This window comes from Bombina bombina, chromosome 1, assembly GCF_027579735.1.
Source record: "Bombina bombina isolate aBomBom1 chromosome 1, aBomBom1.pri, whole genome shotgun sequence".
In the NCBI taxonomy this organism is placed as follows: Eukaryota; Metazoa; Chordata; class Amphibia; order Anura; family Bombinatoridae; genus Bombina; species Bombina bombina.
Genome location: NC_069499.1, coordinates 379,863,701 through 379,883,256, shown reverse-complemented (window position 1 = coordinate 379,883,256; position 19,556 = coordinate 379,863,701). Strand labels below are relative to the sequence as shown.

The 19,556-nt window shown below is 38.7% G+C and overlaps 1 protein-coding gene across 2 annotated transcripts in view; it reads right to left on the bottom strand.

Annotated features, from left to right (window-relative positions):
- The window catches only part of KYNU (kynureninase), a 318,611-nt gene that overhangs the window by 170,730 nt on the left and 128,325 nt on the right, over positions 1-19,556 (bottom strand). The gene's annotated exons all lie outside the window — the stretch shown is intronic.

Below are 19,556 nucleotides of genomic sequence, written 5' to 3'. Positions count from 1 at the left end.
GAGATTTTCATCATAGGTATACCTCAACTATGAGAGACAAAATGTGGAAACAAATCCAGACAATCACATTGTCTGATTTGGAAAGAATTTATTTGCATATTGTGGTGGAAAATTAGTATTAGATTTCTGGCTCACACAGACCTGTATCTTCTTCTTTAAGAGGCTCCTCTGTCCTCCACTCATTACCTGTATTAATGGCACCTGTTTGAACTTGTTATCAGTATAAAAGACACCTGTCCATAACCTCAAACAGTCACACTCCAAACTCCACTATGGTGAAGACTAAAGAGCTGTTGAAGGACACCAGAAACAAAATTGTAGACCTGTACCAGGCTGGGAAGACTGAATCTGCAATAGGCAAGCAGCTTGGTGTGAAGAAATCAACTGTGCAAGCAATAATTAGAAAATGGAAGACATACAAGACCACTGATAATCTCCCTCGATCTGGGGCTCCACGCAAGATCTCACCCTGTGGGGTCAAAATGATCACAAGAATGGTGAGCAAACATCCCAGACCTAGTGAATGACCTGCAGAGAGCTGGGACCAATGTAACAAAGGCTACCATCAGTAATACATTACGCCGCCAGGGACTCAGATCCTGCAGTGCCAGACGTGTCCCCCTGCTTAAGCCAGTACATGTCCAGGCCCGTCTGAAGTATGCTAGAGAGCATTTGGATGATCCAGAAGTGGATTGGGAGAATGTCATATGGTCAGATGAAACCAAAGTAGAACTGTTTGGTAGAAACACAACTCGTCGTGTTTGGAGGAGAGAGAATGCTGAGTTGCAACCAAAGAACACCATATCTACTGTGAAGCATAGGGGAGGCAACATCATGCTTTGGGGCTGTTTCTCTGCAAAGGGAACAGGATGACTGATCCGTGTACATGAAAGAATGAATGGGGCCATGTATCATGAGATTTTGAGTGCAAACCTCCTTCCATCAGCAAGGGCATTGAAGAAGAAATGTGGCTGGGTCTTTCAGCATGACAATGATCCAAAACACACCAGCCGGGCAACAAAGGAGTGGCTTCGTAAGTAGCATTTCAAGGTCCTGGAGTGGCCTAGCCAGTCTCCACATCTCAACCCCATAGAAAACCTTTGGAGGGAGTTGAAATTCCGTGTTGCCCAGCGACAGCCCCAAAATATCACTGCTGTATATATACTGTGTATATATATATATATATATATATATATATATATATATATATATATATTTATACACACAGAGACACACACACACACACTTATATATATATATACACACACACATATAAATATATATATATTCACATAAACACAAACACACACACATATATATATATATATATATATATTGTATATACATATATATATATATATATATATATATATATATATATATATATATATATATATATATATATATATATATATATATATATGTATATCTACATATATATATATTTATACACACACACACACACATACATACAGGGAGTGCAGAATTATTAGGCAAGTTGTATTTTTGAGGATTAATTTTATTATTGAACAACAACCATGTTCTCAATGAACCCAAAAAACTCATTAATATCAAAGCTGAATAGTTTTGGAAGTAGTTTTTAGTTTGTTTTTAGTTATAGCTATTTTAGGGGGATATCTGTGTGTGCAGGTGACTATTACTGTGCATAATTATTAGGCAACTTAACAAAAAACAAATATATACCCATTTCAATTATTTATTTTTACCAGAGAAACCAATATAACATCTCAACATTCACAAATATACATTTCTGACATTCAAAAACAAAACAAAAACAAATCAGTGACCAATATAGCCACCTTTCTTTGCAAGGACACTCAAAAGCCTGCCATCCATGGATTCTATCAGTGTTTTGATCTGTTCACCATCAACATTGCGTGCAGCAGCAACCACAGCCTCCCAGACACTGTTCAGAGATGTGTACTGTTTTCCCTCCTTGTAAATCTCACATTTGATGATGGACCACAGGTTCTCAATGGGGTTCAGATCAGGTGAACAAGGAGGCCATGTCATTAGATTTTCTTCTTTTATACCCTTTCTTGCCAGCCACGCTGTGGAGTACTTGGACGCGTGTGATGGAGCATTGTCCTGCATGAAAATCATGTTTTTCTTGAAGGATGCAGACTTCTTCCTGTACCACTGCTTGAAGAAGGTGTCTTCCAGAAACTGGCAGTAGGACTGGGAGTTGAGTTTGACTCCATCCTCAACCCGAAAAGGCCCCACAAGCTCATCTTTGATGATACCAGCCCAAACCAGTACTCCACCTCCACCTTGCTGGCGTCTGAGTCGGACTGGAGCTCTCTGCCCTTTACCAATCCAGCCACGGGCCCATCCATCTGGCCCATCAAGACTCACTCTCATTTCATCAGTCCATAAAACCATAGAAAAATCAGTCTTGAGATATTTCTTGGCCCAGTCTTGATGTTTCAGCTTGTGTGTCTTGTTCAGTGGTGGTCGTCTTTCAGCCTTTCTTACCTTGGCCATGTCTCTGAGTATTGCACACCTTGTGCTTTTGGGCACTCCAGTGATGTTGCAGCTCTGAAATATGGCCAAACTGGTGGCAAGTGGCATCTTGGCAGCTGCACGCTTGACTTTTCTCAGTTCATGGGCAGTTATTTTGCGCCTTGGTTTTTCCACACGCTTCTTGCGACCCTGTTGACTATTTTGAATGAAACGCTTGATTGTTCGATGATCACGCTTCAGAAGCTTTGCAATTTTAAGAGTGCTGCATCCCTCTGCAAGATATCTCACTATTTTTGACTTTTCTGAGCCTGTCAAGTCCTTCTTTTGACCCATTTTGCCAAAGGAAAGGAAGTTGCCTAATAATTATGCACACCTGATATAGGGTGTTGATGTCATTAGACCACACCCCTTCTCATTACAGAGATGCATATCACCTAATATGCTTAATTGGTAGTAGGCTTTCGAGCCTATACAGCTTGGAGTAAGACAACATGCATAAAGAGGATGATGTGGTCAAAATACTCATTTGCCTAATAATTCTGCACTCCCTGTATATATATATATATATATATATATATACACAAACACACACATACACACACACACAAACATACACATACATAGACACACATATATTTATTTATACACACACACACACATATATATACTGTATATATATATATATATATATATATATATATATATATATATATATATATATATATATATATATATATGTATATACATATATATATATATATATATATATATAGTGAAGATTGGAGTAGCCGTGTTAGTCCAGTAGTTAAGATGCTCAAAAAACTAACGCCTAGATTTAGAGTTCTGCGTTAGCCGTCAAAAGCAGCGTTAAGGGGTCTGCTTTTTACAGACCGCTGGTATTTAGAGTCAGCCAGGAAAGGGTCTAACGCTCACTTTCAAGCCGCGACTTTTCCATACTGCAGATCCCCTTACGCCAATTGCGTATCCTATCTTTTCAATGGGATCTTCCTAACGCCGGTATTTAGAGTCTTGGCTAAAGTGAGAGGTAGACCCTCTACCGACAAGACTCCAGCCGCAGAAAAAAGTCAGTAGTTAAGAGCTTTCTGGGCTAACGCCGGTTTATAAAGCTCTTAACTACTGTGCTCTAAAGTATACTAACACCCATAAACTACCTATGTACCCCTAAACCGAGCCCCCCCCCACATCGCCGCCACTATAATACATTTTTTTAACCCCTAATCTTCCGACCGCACATCGCCGCCACCTACATTATCCCTATGAACCCCTAATATGCTGCCCCTATCATCGCCGACACCTACATAATATTTATTAACCCCTAATCTGCCCCCCAACGTCGCCCCTACCTGCCTACACTTATTAACCCCTAATCTGCCGATCGGACCTCGCCGCTACTCTAATAAATGTATTAACCCCTAAACCGCCGCACTCCTGCCTCGCAAACCCCTATAATAAATAGTATTAACCCCTAATCTGCCCTCCCTAACATCGCCGACACCTAACTTCAAGTATTAACCCCTAATCTGCCAACCGGACCTCGCCGCTACTCTAATAAAGTTTTTAACCCCTAAAGCTAAGTCTAACCCTAACCCTATCACCCCCCTAACATAAATATAATTTTATTCTAACGAAAAAAATTAAATCTTATTAACTAAAGTATTCCTATTTAAAGCTAAATACTTACCTGTAAAATAAACCCTAATATAGCTACAATATAACGAATAATTATATTGTAGCTATTTTAGGATTTATATTGATTTTACAGGCAACTTTGTATTTATTTTAATTAGGTACAATAGCTATTAAATAGTTATTTACTATTTAATAGCTAACTAGTTAAAATAATTACAAAATTACCTGTAAAATAAATCCTAACCTAAGTTACAATTAAACCTAACACTACACTATCAATACATTAATTAAATAAACTACCTACAATTACATACAATTAAATAAACTAAACTAAATTACAAAAAAAAACCAAAACACTAAATTACAAAAAATAAAAAAAGATTACAAGAATTTTAAGCTAATTACACCTACTCTAAGCCCCCTAATAAAATAACAAAGCCCCCCAAAATAAAAAAATTCCCTACCCTAATCTAAATTAAAATAGTTAACAGCTCTATTACCTTACCAGCCCTTAAAATGGCTTTTTGCGGGGCATGCCCCAAAGAAATCACCTCTTTTGCCTGTAAAAAAACACAATACCACCCCCCAACATTACAACCCACCACCCACATACCCCTACTCTAACCCAAACCCCCTTTAAATAAACCTAACACTACCCCCCTGAAGACCTACCTACCTTGAGTCGTCTTCACTCAGCCGAGCACCGATGGACCAAAAGAAGACATCCGGAGTGGCAGAAGTCTTCATCCTATCCGGGCAGAAGAGGACATCCGGACCAGCAAACATCTTCATCCAAGCGGCATCTTCTATCTTCATCCATCCGACGAGGAGCGGCTCCATCTTCAAGACCTCCGGCGTGGAACATCCTCTTCTACCGACGACTACCGATGAATGAAGGTTCCTTTAAGTGATGTCATCCAAGATGGTGTCCCTCGAATTCTGATTGGCTGATAGGATTCTATCAGCCAATCAGAATTAAGGTAGGAAAAATCTGATTTGCTGATTGAATCAGCCAATCAGATTCAAGTTCAATCGGATTGGCTGATCCAATCAGCCAATCAGATTGAGCTTGCATTTTATTGGCTGATCGGAACAGCCAATAGAATGCGAGCTCAATCTGAATTTTCCAGCTAGCCGCTACCGTAAGCAATGCTGGTATTGAGAGTTGAAGTGGCGGTAAATATGCCTCTACGCTCTCTTTTTGGAGCCTAACGCAGCCCTTCAGAGAACTCTCAATACCAAAGGTGCGGGGGGGAAAAAACGCGCAGCTAACACACCCCTTTGGCCGCAAAACTCTAAATCTAGGCGTAAGTATTGCAGTATGCAGTGATACCTTTTTTATTGGACTAACATAATATTTCAAAGACAAGCTTTTGAGAGTTTTCCGCTCTTCCTCAGGTCTGAAGCAATACTAATCACTGTGATATACAGTAGATACACATCACATACAACAAATCGAAGGGAGGGAGGGGGGTGAGAGGGGTGTCATAAAAGCAGAGAATGTGTCTGAAGGAGAAAAAAGCTGAGAATAGCCAGAAAGAATAAATAAACAGAGGAGAGTAAATAGGCCAGATGAGAGGGAAAAAAAAAGGAAAAAGAAACCAATATAGGACAATAAGATGAGAGATTATAGAAAGTTATGGTAGTGTGTGCGAAAGCCAGAGTCTACATTAAGTCCTTCATTTCTGGTATTGAAATGTGTGATCATTTTCATCTCAAACATCTTTCGTTCATGAAAGTCTTTGAAATTCCCGTTAAGAATTTTAATCCTGAGGTTAAGGATGGACTGACCAGTCTGGGTGAAGTGGTGACCAACAGGGGTACAATATTCATTTTCCATGTGGTTTTTGATTGTGTGTCTGTGTAGATTAATTTTGAGATGCAGCTTTAGGCCAGTTTCTCCAATGTAGCAACCTCTTTCACACGCTGTACACTTTATCAAGTACACCACATTAGCAGATGAGCACGAATAGGATCCTTTAATATTATATGACGCGTTGTGTCTGGCTGTGTTGTTGTCACATATATGTTGACACAGTTTGCAGAGTGATTTGTTGCATTGTGCAGTGCCATTCTGTGTAAGCTTCTGTTCTGTGGTTAATATGCTGCGGACCAATCTCTGTCTTTTTCTTTGAGTGTGGGGTCCTCTGAAATTAGTGGTTGTAGCTCTTTAATAATTTTGCGTACTCCTTCCAGAGTAGGGTTGTAAGTGACTACTAGAGGGGTTCTTGTTTTGTTTTCCTTTTCTTTGTATTGTAGGAGCCTTTCCCGTGGTGTTTTTAGGGCAGATTTGATTTTTTTTATAATGAAGGATGCCATTGGTGACAGTTATTGTGCAGTCCAAGAAGTTCACACTATGATTTGAAAAGTCCATTTTAAGGTTTATTGATGGGTGAAATCAATTAAATGATTTGTGGAAATCTAAGAGGCTTTCTTCTCCTTCTGTCCATATTATGAAAATATCATCTATGTAACCATAATATGTATAAGGTTTGTGGGGCTGAGTACATAAGAATCTGTATTCTAGGAACACCATGAAATGATTGGCGTATTGGGTAACATTTTTGTGCCCATCGCTGTCCCTGTCATTTGTAGGTAGTAATTGTTCTTAAAACTGAAATAGTTGTGTGTGAGTATGAATTCTATAAGCTGGGCAATAGTTGTACTATCATTGTGATACACCTTTAAGGTGCATCCCGCCCTCAATAGAGAACCTCCCTTTAAAAAGGGGTTGGGTGCTGTTCATCAGTGCCTGAAAATTTTGTTGCTTACTTCTGAAGCACACTCTAAGTTTTGTTCGTTCTGATACTTAATTGTTTTACTATTAAGTTGATACCTTTCAAGTTTCCTCCTAGGTCTTTCACTGTGTTTATCTAAAAACAGTGTTTAGGAGTTCTACTTACTTTTGAATATCGGACTCTCTTCGACTGAATCACCCGGATTGCTCTTCTTCCCGGTTTGGACCGGCCGGATCTACTTTCACCACCGCGACCGGAAGTCGCACTCGCACCGAAGCCTCTGCAGCATCAGGTACGCTACATCGTAGCTCAGCTCTGCTCCTGGTACTTTTATTACCTTACCTCAATTGTGTACCGTTACTCTATACTACTGAGTCCTATTGCGCTCCTGTCATAGCATATTATTTATCACTGATCCTGTGCATACTATTTGCAAGATTCGGATGAATGACTTGTATATATTTTAGAGCTGTCTGTGTGTGAGTGCGTGAAGATTAAAGGGGACTTTATCCAGTTACATTGCAACAAATGTTTCTAGAGCTGACTCATTATACTACTTAAGTTTCTATATACTTCTCTTGGCAATTCAGTGTAAACCCAGTCTGCTTACATTGATATTCAGAGTTCTACTCATCATAAATAAACGGACTCACATTTGGATTAAACAGGCTTTTACAAGAATTAATCTCCTGTTTAATTTCCTAAAGAGTTACAATTCCATTAATTAACACGCTCCTAAACCATATTCATCACATAATTTTCAGGTCATAAAGTGTTAATTGGAATTGTAACTAACCATGACCCCTGAGGAAATAGAAACCCAATTCAATAGTATAGAACAAAAACTTGATTATTTGGCACATGCTTTAACTGAGGTGCAAGCAGAAAATTTAGCCATTAAGACTGTACTTAAAGATTATATGGCTACAAAAAGCAGTGAGGTACCTGAACCACATATACAGTACCCTCAACCTTTCTCTGGTAAGAGACAAGAGTTTAGGGATTTCAAAACAGCCTGTCACTTGCTTTTCTCTCTGCGCCCACGTACATACCACTCAAACCGAATAAAGGTTTGTACTACCATATCTTTCTTACAAGGAGAGCCTAGGACGTGGGCAAACAGGTATTACGAAAATAACGATCCTATACTGGATTCCTTACCAGATTTTTGCCAGGCTATGGCTAATCTGTTTGAGGACCCAGACACCCAAATCCTAGCAGAAACAAAACTGCGCTCCTTAAAACAAGGGAAGCGGACAGTGGAGGAGTATACTACTGACTTCCAAATGTGGGCAGTAGACTCCCAATGGAATCAGATCAGCTTAAGAAATCAGTTTAGGCTGGGCTTGTCTGAGACTCTGAAGGATGAGCTCTCCAGACAAGAACTACCAGATAGTCTCTCAGGTCTTATAAAACTGAGTACAACAATTGATAGGAGGATCAGAGAGAGGCGTGCGGAGAGGGCCTCATATGAGTACCCACCAAAAAGATCAATCACTTACACCACCCACGCAGAGAGATCCCCTATCAGCTCCGTGCCCATGGAGATCGGAGTTATAAAAGGTCCTCTCTCAGAGGAAGAAAAAACAAGGAGAAGACTGGAAAACTTGTGTCTGTATTGTGGAAAAAAGGAGCATAATGTATCTAATTGTCCACTGCTTCAAAGGCAAAGGAAGGGTAAGCAAAAGAAACCTCTTAACCTATACCACATAACAGAAAATGTACAATTGACTTTGATTCTCTCTTTACAGTGGGATCAGGAAAACATCCAGTGCAGGGCGTTGATTGATACTGGTGCTTCCGGAAACTATATTGATTCGTTATATGTTGTAAATAATAAAATTCCCCTTGTGTGCAAGCAAAATCCTGTCTATGTCAAATCTATTGATGGAACCTTAATCAATAGGGGTCCAATTACACATCAAACAATACCACTATTAACCACAATAAAAGAAGGACACACTGAGTATGTCAGCTATGACGTCATACCCATTGCCCTTCATACTATCATTTTAGGGTATTCATGGCTGCAAAAACACAATCCAGAAATAGATTGGGTACATTCGCAACTTAAGTTAAAATCTAACTATTGTTTGGCTACTTGCTTTCCTCAGAGTGATGTTTCCATCTCTGCTGTGATGGAGGAAGTTCCGGAACTCTATCAGGATTTGGCAGAGGTGTTTAATCTCGTGGAGGCAGAAAATCTGCCTCCACATAGGACCTTTGACTGCCCAATAGATCTCATTCCAGGGGCAGTTATACCCCATGGGAAAATTTACCCACTATCTCAAAGTGAACTAACATTTCTAAGAGCATATCTTGATGATAATTTGAAAAAGGGGTTTATTTCACACTCTACATCCCCTGCAGCTGCAGGAATGTTTTTGGTAAAAAATAAAGATGGCACTTTAAGACCAATAATTGATTATAGAGCCTTGAATGCTGTAACTGTTAAAAATAGGTACCCACTCCCATTAATACCCGAATTGATAGAATGTCTAAAGGGTGCCACTGTTTATACGAAATTAGACCTCAAAGGAGCATATAATCTCATACGTATAAAGGAGGGAGACGAATGGAAGACCGCTTTTCGTACTAGATATGGGCTCTTCCAGTATAACGTCATGCCATTTGGTCTTACTAACGCCCCGGCGACGTTTCAACACTTTATAAATGAAATCTTTCACGATCTACTGGATACATGCGTTATCATCTATTTAGATGATATATTGATTTATTCTAAGACACAGCAAGAACACGAGAAACATGTAAGATGGGTCTTAACGCGGTTGAAGGAACATAAATTGTACGCTAAAAAAGAAAAATGTCTTTTTCATGTTAATAAAATTAAATTTTTAGGGTATGTTATCACCCCTGATCAGATACAAATGGATCCCGAAAAAATTACGGCAGTAATGCAATGGCCAATTCCATCCACTATCCGTGCACTTCAAAGATTCATAGGTTTTGCTAACTATTATCGAAAATTCATTGATAATTTCTCAGATATAGTTAAACCATTAACCCAACTTACCAGTAAAAAGCAACGATATAAATGGACTGAAGAAGCCCAGAGAGCATTTGACGTTTTAAAACAAAACTTCAGTTCAGCTCCTATACTGCATATGCCAGATCCGCAGTTACAATATATTGTGGAGGTGGATGCCTCTACTTCAGGAATTGGGGCTGTTTTGTCCCAATACAACAAGGAAAAAACAGTGATGTCACCTGTTGCCTATTATTCTAGAAGGTTCACCACTTCAGAGAATAATTATGGAATAGGTGATAAAGAATTACTGGCTATAAAGATATCACTAGAACAGTGGAGACATTTATTGGAAGGCACTAATGAGCCATTTTTAATTTATACCGACCACAAGAACCTCCAATATCTCCAGCAAAGTAAAACCTTATCAGCAAGACAAATGAGATGGTCTTTGTTCTTAAACAGGTTTAACTTTCTGATAACCTACAGACCTGGGGTACTAAACACAAAGGCTGATGCCCTCTCCAGAGTTCACGAGCAAACTCCTGTAGAAACTCTAAATCCTATTATTCCACTTGATAAATTCATAGGTATCTTAACTCCTATTGAGATAAGAATCAAGCAAGCCCTAAAGAAAGAACCTATTCCTCCCAAGTCTTGTATGAAAGATACTAAAACAGGATTATTCTATCATAACACCAAACTGTATGTACCTAACACTTTAAGGAAACAAATTCTCCATCACACACACGATATACCCTTGGCAGGTCATAGCGGTATACAAAAAACTATAGAAAGAACTAGAAGAACATTTTGGTGGCCACAAATGGACCAGTCCATACATAAGTATGTTCAGTCATGCGACATCTGCGCTAGGAATAAAATAGATCATAAAGGTCCGATAGGACTTTTATCTCCTCTGCCTGTTCCTGATAGACCCTGGGAAACAATATCTATGGATTTCATAGAAGAATTACCCAAATCCCAAAATTACAACACTATCTTAGTAGTAGTGGATCACCTAACTAAGCTAGGACACTTTATACCATTAAAAGGGTTACCAACAGCTTATAGTACTGCTAACACTTTTATAACTCATATAGTGAAACTACACGGGTTACCAAGAAATATAATAACCGATAGGGGTACACAGTTCACTTCATCTTTTTGGAGGTCTTTATGTAAAAAATTACACATAAACCCTAAGTTCTCTACTGCTTTCCACCCCCAGACTAACGGGTTAACTGAAAGATTGAATCAAACCTTGGAACAGTATTTGCGCTGCTATATAACTCACCAACAGGATGATTGGGTGACATATCTCCCCCTGGCAGAATTTGCTTATAACAACTCTGTTTCATCCACTACCAAGGTATCACCTTTCTACGCAACATATGGGTTTCATCCCACAACCATATCGTTATCCAATATCGAAGTGAATTCCCCTGCAGCTATTGATTACTCCACTCAATTGCAAGAACGATTAGATACAGTAAAACTACACCTCTCTGAAGCTAAGACCGCACAAAAACACTATTATGATCTACATCACAGATCTGCTCCTAAATATCAGGTAGGGGACAAAGTCCTACTATCCACAAAACATCTTAGGTTACGAGTGCCCACAAAGAAACTGGCTAATCAGTTTCTAGGTCCTTTTGACATTGAAAAAATATTGAATCCTTCAACTGTACAACTGAAGTTACCTGCACATTACAAGTTTCATCCAACGTTTCATGTGTCACTTGTAAAACCATATCAAGCATCTAACGTCTCTAACACACAAAAGACTGACCCTATTCTGGTAGATAACCAAGAGGAATTTGAAATCGAAAAAATACTGGACTCTAGAATGAGGGGTGGCCAGTTAGAATATTTTCTGAAGTGGAAGGGATATGGTCCTGAAGAGAATACCTGGACGAGGGGCACTGAGGTCCACGCTCCTCGTCTTCTCCGTGCTTTCCATCGTCGTTATCCTCTTAAGGCTTCTCCCACTGGTTGAGGGGGAGCTTTGAGGGGGGGGGGGTGTGTGATACACCTTTAAGGTGCATCCCGCCCTCAATAGAGAACCTCCCTTTAAAAAGGGGTTGGGTGCTGTTCATCAGTGCCTGAAAATTTTGTTGCTTACTTCTGAAGCACACTCTAAGTTTTGTTCGTTCTGATACTTAATTGTTTTACTATTAAGTTGATACCTTTCAAGTTTCCTCCTAGGTCTTTCACTGTGTTTATCTAAAAACAGTGTTTAGGAGTTCTACTTACTTTTGAATATCGGACTCTCTTCGACTGAATCACCCGGATTGCTCTTCTTCCCGGTTTGGACCGGCCGGATCTACTTTCACCACCGCGACTGGAAGTCGCACTCGCACCGAAGCCTCTGCAGCATCAGGTACGCTACATCGTAGCTCAGCTCTGCTCCTGGTACTTTTATTACCTTACCTCAATTGTGTACCGTTACTCTATACTACTGAGTCCTATTGCGCTCCTGTCATAGCATATTATTTATCACTGATCCTGTGCATACTATTTGCAAGATTCGGATGAATGACTTGTATATATTTTAGAGCTGTCTGTGTGTGAGTGCGTGAAGATTAAAGGGGACTTTATCCAGTTACATTGCAACAAATGTTTCTAGAGCTGACTCATTATACTACTTAAGTTTCTATATACTTCTCTTGGCAATTCAGTGTAAACCCAGTCTGCTTACATTGATATTCAGAGTTCTACTCATCATAAATAAACGGACTCACATTTGGATTAAACAGGCTTTTACAAGAATTAATCTCCTGTTTAATTTCCTAAAGAGTTACAATTCCATTAATTAACACGCTCCTAAACCATATTCATCACAATCATATTTGTGTGTAGGTTGGTGGGATGAGAGAAATTTACTGCAGGCCTCAATACCATCCTTATGCGGGATGTTGCTGTATAAGGATTCCACATCCATAGTAACTAGTATAGTGTTTCCAGGTAGTTCATTTATCTGATTAAGTTTATTAAGGAAGTCTGTACTGTCCTGTATAAAGCTATCAGTCTTAATAACAAGAGGCTTAAGAATGTTTTCTATTAGGCCAGATATTTGTTCAGTGAGTGTTCCAATATCTGTTATGATGGGGCGTCCTGGGTTTCCTGGCCTGTGGATTTTGGGCAGCATGTAGAAGGTACCCATCTGAGGATTAGAAGGTACCAGATTTTCTAATTCTTGCTGTATGTGTTTAGGAAATGTTTTGATGAGTTTTGTGAGTTCAGTTTTTTGTAGTAGTTTACATCAGACAACTGTCTGTAACCTTCTGTAGTGTAGTCCTGGGTATTCATGATAACTACTGATCCACCCTTGTCCGCCGGCTTGATGATGATGTTATTATTATTCATTAAGTTTTTCAAGGCATTTCTTTCCATATGTGAGAGGTTGTAAGCTATTTTTTTCTCTTATGTGGTGACTAGGGATTCCATTCTCAGGTGAAAACTGCACAATAACTGTCACCAATGGCATCCTTCATTCATCTATATACAGAAAACCCACAGACAGGTACAGCTACCTCCACAATTCCAGCTTCCATCCCAATCACACCAAACAAGGTATCATCTACAGCCAAGCTATCAGATATCACCGCATTTGTTCTGACACAAAAGACAGAGATCAGCACCTGAGTACACTGTAAGAGGCATTTAGGCAAAAGGGCTACAAGGAAAGGACAATATCTAAAAAACTCAAATCTGCCCTAAAAACACCACGGGAAAGGCTCCTACAATACAAAGAAAAACAAAACAAGAACCCCTCTAGTAGTCACTTACAACCCTACTCGGGAAGGAGTACGCAAAAATATTAAAGAGCTACAACCACTAATTTCAGAGGACCCCCCACTCAAAAAAATATTTATTGACCCCCCCATACTAGCATTCAAACAACCGCCTAACCTGAGACAGAGATTGGTCCGCAGCATATTAACCACAGAACAGAAGCTTACACAGAATGGCACTGCACAATGCAACAAATCACTCTGCAAACTGTGTCAACATATATGTGACAACAACACAGCCAGACACAACGCGTCATATAATATTAAAGGATCCTATTTGTGCTCATCTGCTAATGTGGTGTACATGATACAGTGTACAGCATGTGACAGAGGTTGCTACATTGGAGAAACTGGCCTAAAGCTGCATCTCAGAATGAATCTACACAGACACTCGATTAAAAACCACAAGGAAAATGAATATTGTACCCCTGTTGGTCATCACTTCACCCAGACTGGTCACTCCATCCTTAACATCAGGATTAAAATTCTTAAAGGGAATTTCAAAGACTCTCATGAACGAAAGACGTTTGAGATGAAAATGATCACACATTTCAATACCAGAAATTAAGGACTTAATGTAGACTCTGGCTTTCTCACACACTACCCTAACTTTCTATAATCTCTCATCTTTTATCCTATATTGGTTTCTTTTTCCTTTTGTTTTTCCTCTCATCTGGCTTATTTACTCTCCTCTGTTTATTTATTCTTTCTGGCTATTCTCAGCTATTTTATCCTTCAGACACATTCTCTGCTTTTATGACACCCCTCTCACCCCCTCCCTCCCTTCCATTTGTTGTATGTGATGTGTATCTATATCAAAATGATTAGTATTGCTTCAGACCTGAGGAAGAGAGGAAAACTCTCGAAAGCTTGTCTTTGAAATATTATGTTAGTCCAATAAAAAAGGTATCACTGCATACTGCAATACTTTGTTTTTTGAGCATCTTATATATATATATATATATATATATATATATATATATAAATATATAAAAGACTGAATGACTGATAGACTCATCGAAGCCCAGCTCAAACCGTTTAACCTAGGAACGTGAAATTTGGAAGGTACGTTGTTTTTATGATGTAGGCAACCACAAAGGATGGATTTTTAGAAATTACATCCCTAAGGGGGTGTAAAAGGAGGGTGAACTTTTTTATGAGGATACCTAAATCTCAAAAACCGTCGATGTTACACACGTTAAAAATGGTATATAGATTTTCCTTTAAAAATAAACATGTGGTTTACCATTTACCCAAAATGCACAAAGGGGGGTCAGGGGGGGGGGGGCTGATTTAGAGGATACCTATATCTCAAAAACCAAAGATGTTACAGATGTGAAAATTGGTATTAGGTTCTCTTTAAAAATAAGAAACACATATTTTACCATTCCCCAAAATCCACTTAAGGGGGTCAAACCAGGGGGGGTTGGGGGGCGCTGTTTTATGAGGATATCTATATCTCAAAAACCAAAGATGTCACAGACGTGAAAATTGGTATTTCGATTCTCCTGAAGGCTCATCGGAAACAAGGGACATCAAGCTCCATTTGGAGCTTGATAAGTCGGCCCCATAGTGTCAATGGCAGAACACAACGAAGAAAGCCGCTGAAAAAAAAACATTGCACATAGACCACTTTGCCATCCACACTGCTACTCGTAAAAATGTTTTGTGGAGGGAACATATACCAACATGAAAACATCATCCCAACGGTTAAGTACGGTGGAGGGAATATCATGATTTGTTGTTGATTTGCTGCTTCAGGGTCTGGACCATTTTCCATTATTAAGAGAAAAATTACTTCCCAAGTTTATCAAGAAATCTTACATGATAATATAAGGGTGGCTGTGCACTAGCTAAAACTCAGTAGAAGTTGGGTGATGCAATAGGACAATGATCCTAAACATTGAAGTAAATCCACTTGTTTGTGTTTTGTTAGCTTAAGGACATTGTGTTCATCTATACTTGTGACTTTGATGAAGATGAGATGACATTTTATGGTTATTTCATGCAGAAAACTAACTAATTCCAAAGGGTTCACATACTTTTTCTTCCACTGTATGTAGGCTCAGGACCTGCTTATTGGTGGCTGGACATATACGCATCATGTCATTGGCACACCCAGTGTGTTCAGCTAGCTTCTAGTAGTGCAAGGCTGCTTCTTTAGCAAAGGATACAAAGAGAAAGAAAGAAGCAAAATTGTATCTGAATCACAAAATAAACATTTTGGGTATCACGTTTCTTTAAGCTCAGAAGTATGCACTTGTCTGAAGCACTATATGCATCAGTTTTGCAAAAATGTTATCCATTTGCAAGAGCACTAGATGGCAGCACTGTTTCTTGCCATGTAGTCTTCTAGACACCTACCTTGGTATCTCATTCAAGAAAGAATATCATGGGAACTAAGCAAATTTGATCATAGAAGTAAATTGGATTTTTTTTTTAAATTGTATGTTCTGTCTGTATCACACAAGAAAATGTTTTGGTTTCATATTATGTTAATAAAATACAACTGTCATTACTATGACTAATATTATTATAATAGTAATAATAATAATAATTATTATTATTACAATAATAATATGCATTGGTAAAATGCAGTCAGTTCTGATAACCTGTCATTATGACTTCTTATATAGGTGAAACTCGAAAAATTAGAATATCGTGCAAAAGTTAAATTATTTCTGTAATGTCCTTACATAGCAAACATTAACTCTTTATATGAATGATGCACTTGCAACTTCTAAATGTAAACTGGCACTTTATTTACTGCATGACATAGCAAGGTGCTCCTGTAGATTTGCACACAGTAATATGGATATTTACACATATATAGTCCTTTATAATGAATGGCTGCTGCACTCCTTATATTAGCAGTCCTGTACTCTGTGTATGCAGCACTATAGTAATCCAGGGTAACTGATAACTGTATAACTGTTAACTGTATAACTGCAATATAACTTATAATGTGTAACTGACAGTTCTTACTCTTCCTGACTGGCTGATGCTGTATCCTCTGCAGTGATCTGTAGCTGACATTACATTTATTAGTATCTGCAATTGTCAAAGCTCAGGTTCAATCCTTGTACTTTATAACTGCATCACAAACTGTCACAAGATGGCTTCTCTGAACAGTACTGATTCTAAGCACAACCCACTTGATGACATCATCTTTGTATGGAAGCCTCAATGTGCCCTTTGACCAAACCAGGAAGTAAGCACAACACTACAATTTCACTAATGCAACTTAAAGTGACAGTCAACACCAGGATTTTTGTTGTTTAAAAAGATAGATAATCCCTTTATTACCCATTCCCCAGTTTTGCATAACCAACACAGTTATATTAATACACTTTTTACTTCTGTGATTAACTTGTATCTAAGCATCTTCTGGCCGCCCCTAATCACATGACTTTTAGTTATTATCTATTGACTTGCATTTTAGCCAATTAGTGCAGTGTCTGCCACTAGCCACAGGCGTGATTACAATGTTATGTATATGGCTGACATGAACTAGCTCTCCCCTGCTGTGAAAAGATAATAAAAAAGAGGCGGCCTTCAAGGGCTTAAAAATTATCATATGAGCCTTCCTAGGTTTGCTTTCAACTAGAATACCAAGAGAACAAAGCAAAATTGTTGATAAAAGTAAATTGGAAAGTTGTTTAGAATTACATGCCCTATTTGAAAAATGAAAGGTTTTTTTGGACTTGACTGTCCCTTTAAAAGGTGAAACTAATATATGAGATAGACTCATTACATGCAAAGCAAGATAGTTCAAGCTGTGATTTGTCATAATTGTGATGATTATGGCTTACAGCTCATGAAAAGTCCATATCCACAATCTCAGAAAATTAGAATATTGTGAAAAGGTGCAATATTCTAGGCTCAAAGTATCCCACTCTAATCAGCTAATTAAGCCATAACACCTGCAAAAGGTTCCTGGGTCTTTAAATGGTCTCTTAGTCTGGTTCAGTAGGAATCACAATCATGGGAAAGACTGCTGACCTGACAGTTGTGCAGAAAACCATCATTGACACCCTTCTTAAGGAGGGAAAGCCTCAAAAGGTAATTGCAAAAGAAGTTAGATGTTCCCAGAGTTCTGTATCAAAGCACATTAATAGAAAGTTATGTGGAAGGGAAAAGTGTGGAAGAAAAAGGTGAACAAGCAGCAGGGATGACCGCAGCCTGGAGAGGATTGTCAGGAAAAGGCCATTCAAAAGTGTTGGGGACTTTCACAAGGAGTGGACTGAGGCTGGAGTCAGTGCATCAAGAGCCACCACACACAGACGAATCCTGGACATGGGCTGCAAATGTCGTATTCCTCTTGTCAAGCCACTCCTGAACAACAAACAACGTCAGAAGCATCTTACCTGGGCTAAAGAAAAACAGACCTGGTCTGTTGCTCAGTGGTCCAAAGTCCTCTTTTCTGATGAGAGCAAATTTTGCATCTCATTTGGAAACCAAGGACCCAGACTATAGAGGAAGAATGGAGAGGCACACACTGCAAGATGCTTAAAGTCCAGTGTGAAGTTTCCACAGTCTGTGTTGATTTGGGGAGCCATGTCATCTGCTGGTGTTGGTCCACTGTGCTTCATTAAGTCCAGGGTCAATGCAGTCGTCTACCCGGAGATTTTGGAGCACTTCATGCTTCCTTCCGCAGACTAGCTCTATGGGGATGCTGACTTCATTTTCCAGCAGAACTTAGCACCTGCCCACACTGCCAAAAGCACCAAAACCTGGTTCAATTACCGTGGGATTACTGTGCTTGATTGGCCAGCAAACTCGCCTGACCTGAACCCCATAGAGAATCCATGGAGCATTGCCAAGAGAAAGATGAGAGACATGAGACCGAACAATGCAGAAGAGCTGAAGGCCGCTATTGAAGCATCCTGGTCTTCCAAAACACCTCAACAGTGCCACAGGCTGATAGCTTCCATGCCACGCCGCATTGAGGCAGTATATGCTGCAAAAGGGGCCCAAACCAAGTACTGAGTACATACAGTATGCATGCTTATACTTTTCAGAGGTCCGATATTGTTCTATGTACAATATTTGTTTTATTGATTGCATGTAATATTCAAATTTTCTGAGATTGTGGATTTGGGGTTTTCATGAGCTGTAAGCCATAATCATCAAAATTATGACAAATCACGGCTTGAACTATCTTGCTTTGCATGTATTGAGTCTATCTCATATATTAGTTTCACCTTTTAAGTTGCATTAGTGAAATAAATTAACTTTTACACAATATTCTAATTTTTCGAGTTTCACCTGTATACTTTAATTGTCATATTTACATATTTATCTATAGTTAAGAGCATTCTGTGCATTTGCTTTTTTATATTTTGCTGGTTTACATAACTCTCAGAATGAATCAATGTTAAGTTAAATTAATAAAACATTTTATTGAGCCATTTTAAATATATTTCCCATAGCAAGTGCAGTGATAATTGCCTATAACATTTATGTGAAATCATTCTGTATATGAGTATTTGACCATCTGCGGTCATTTTACTACTTTTAAAATAACTGGCGTATAGGAATGTGGCAGGGAGCAAATTAAATCATAATATTGATGTTTATTCTCAGTTTTGTGGAATATTTATAATTATTACATTACATAAATCACAAATAATAAAAAATAAATATATTTTACTTGGGGCCTTTATTTCTACTGGAACCCTGTGTTGATAAAGTGATATAATTTTCACACAGTAAACCAATTTTCAACTGGTTATGATATTATACCGTCACCTATATACCTTGTAATTGTTTCCCTCCAGTGTAAGAAATGACATTTTGAACCCCACATGAAATATATTGATTTTGTATCATAACATAAAATATCATCATGAATTAATAGAAATGTACAACTTGCACTTGACTTAAACTATAAGCTTG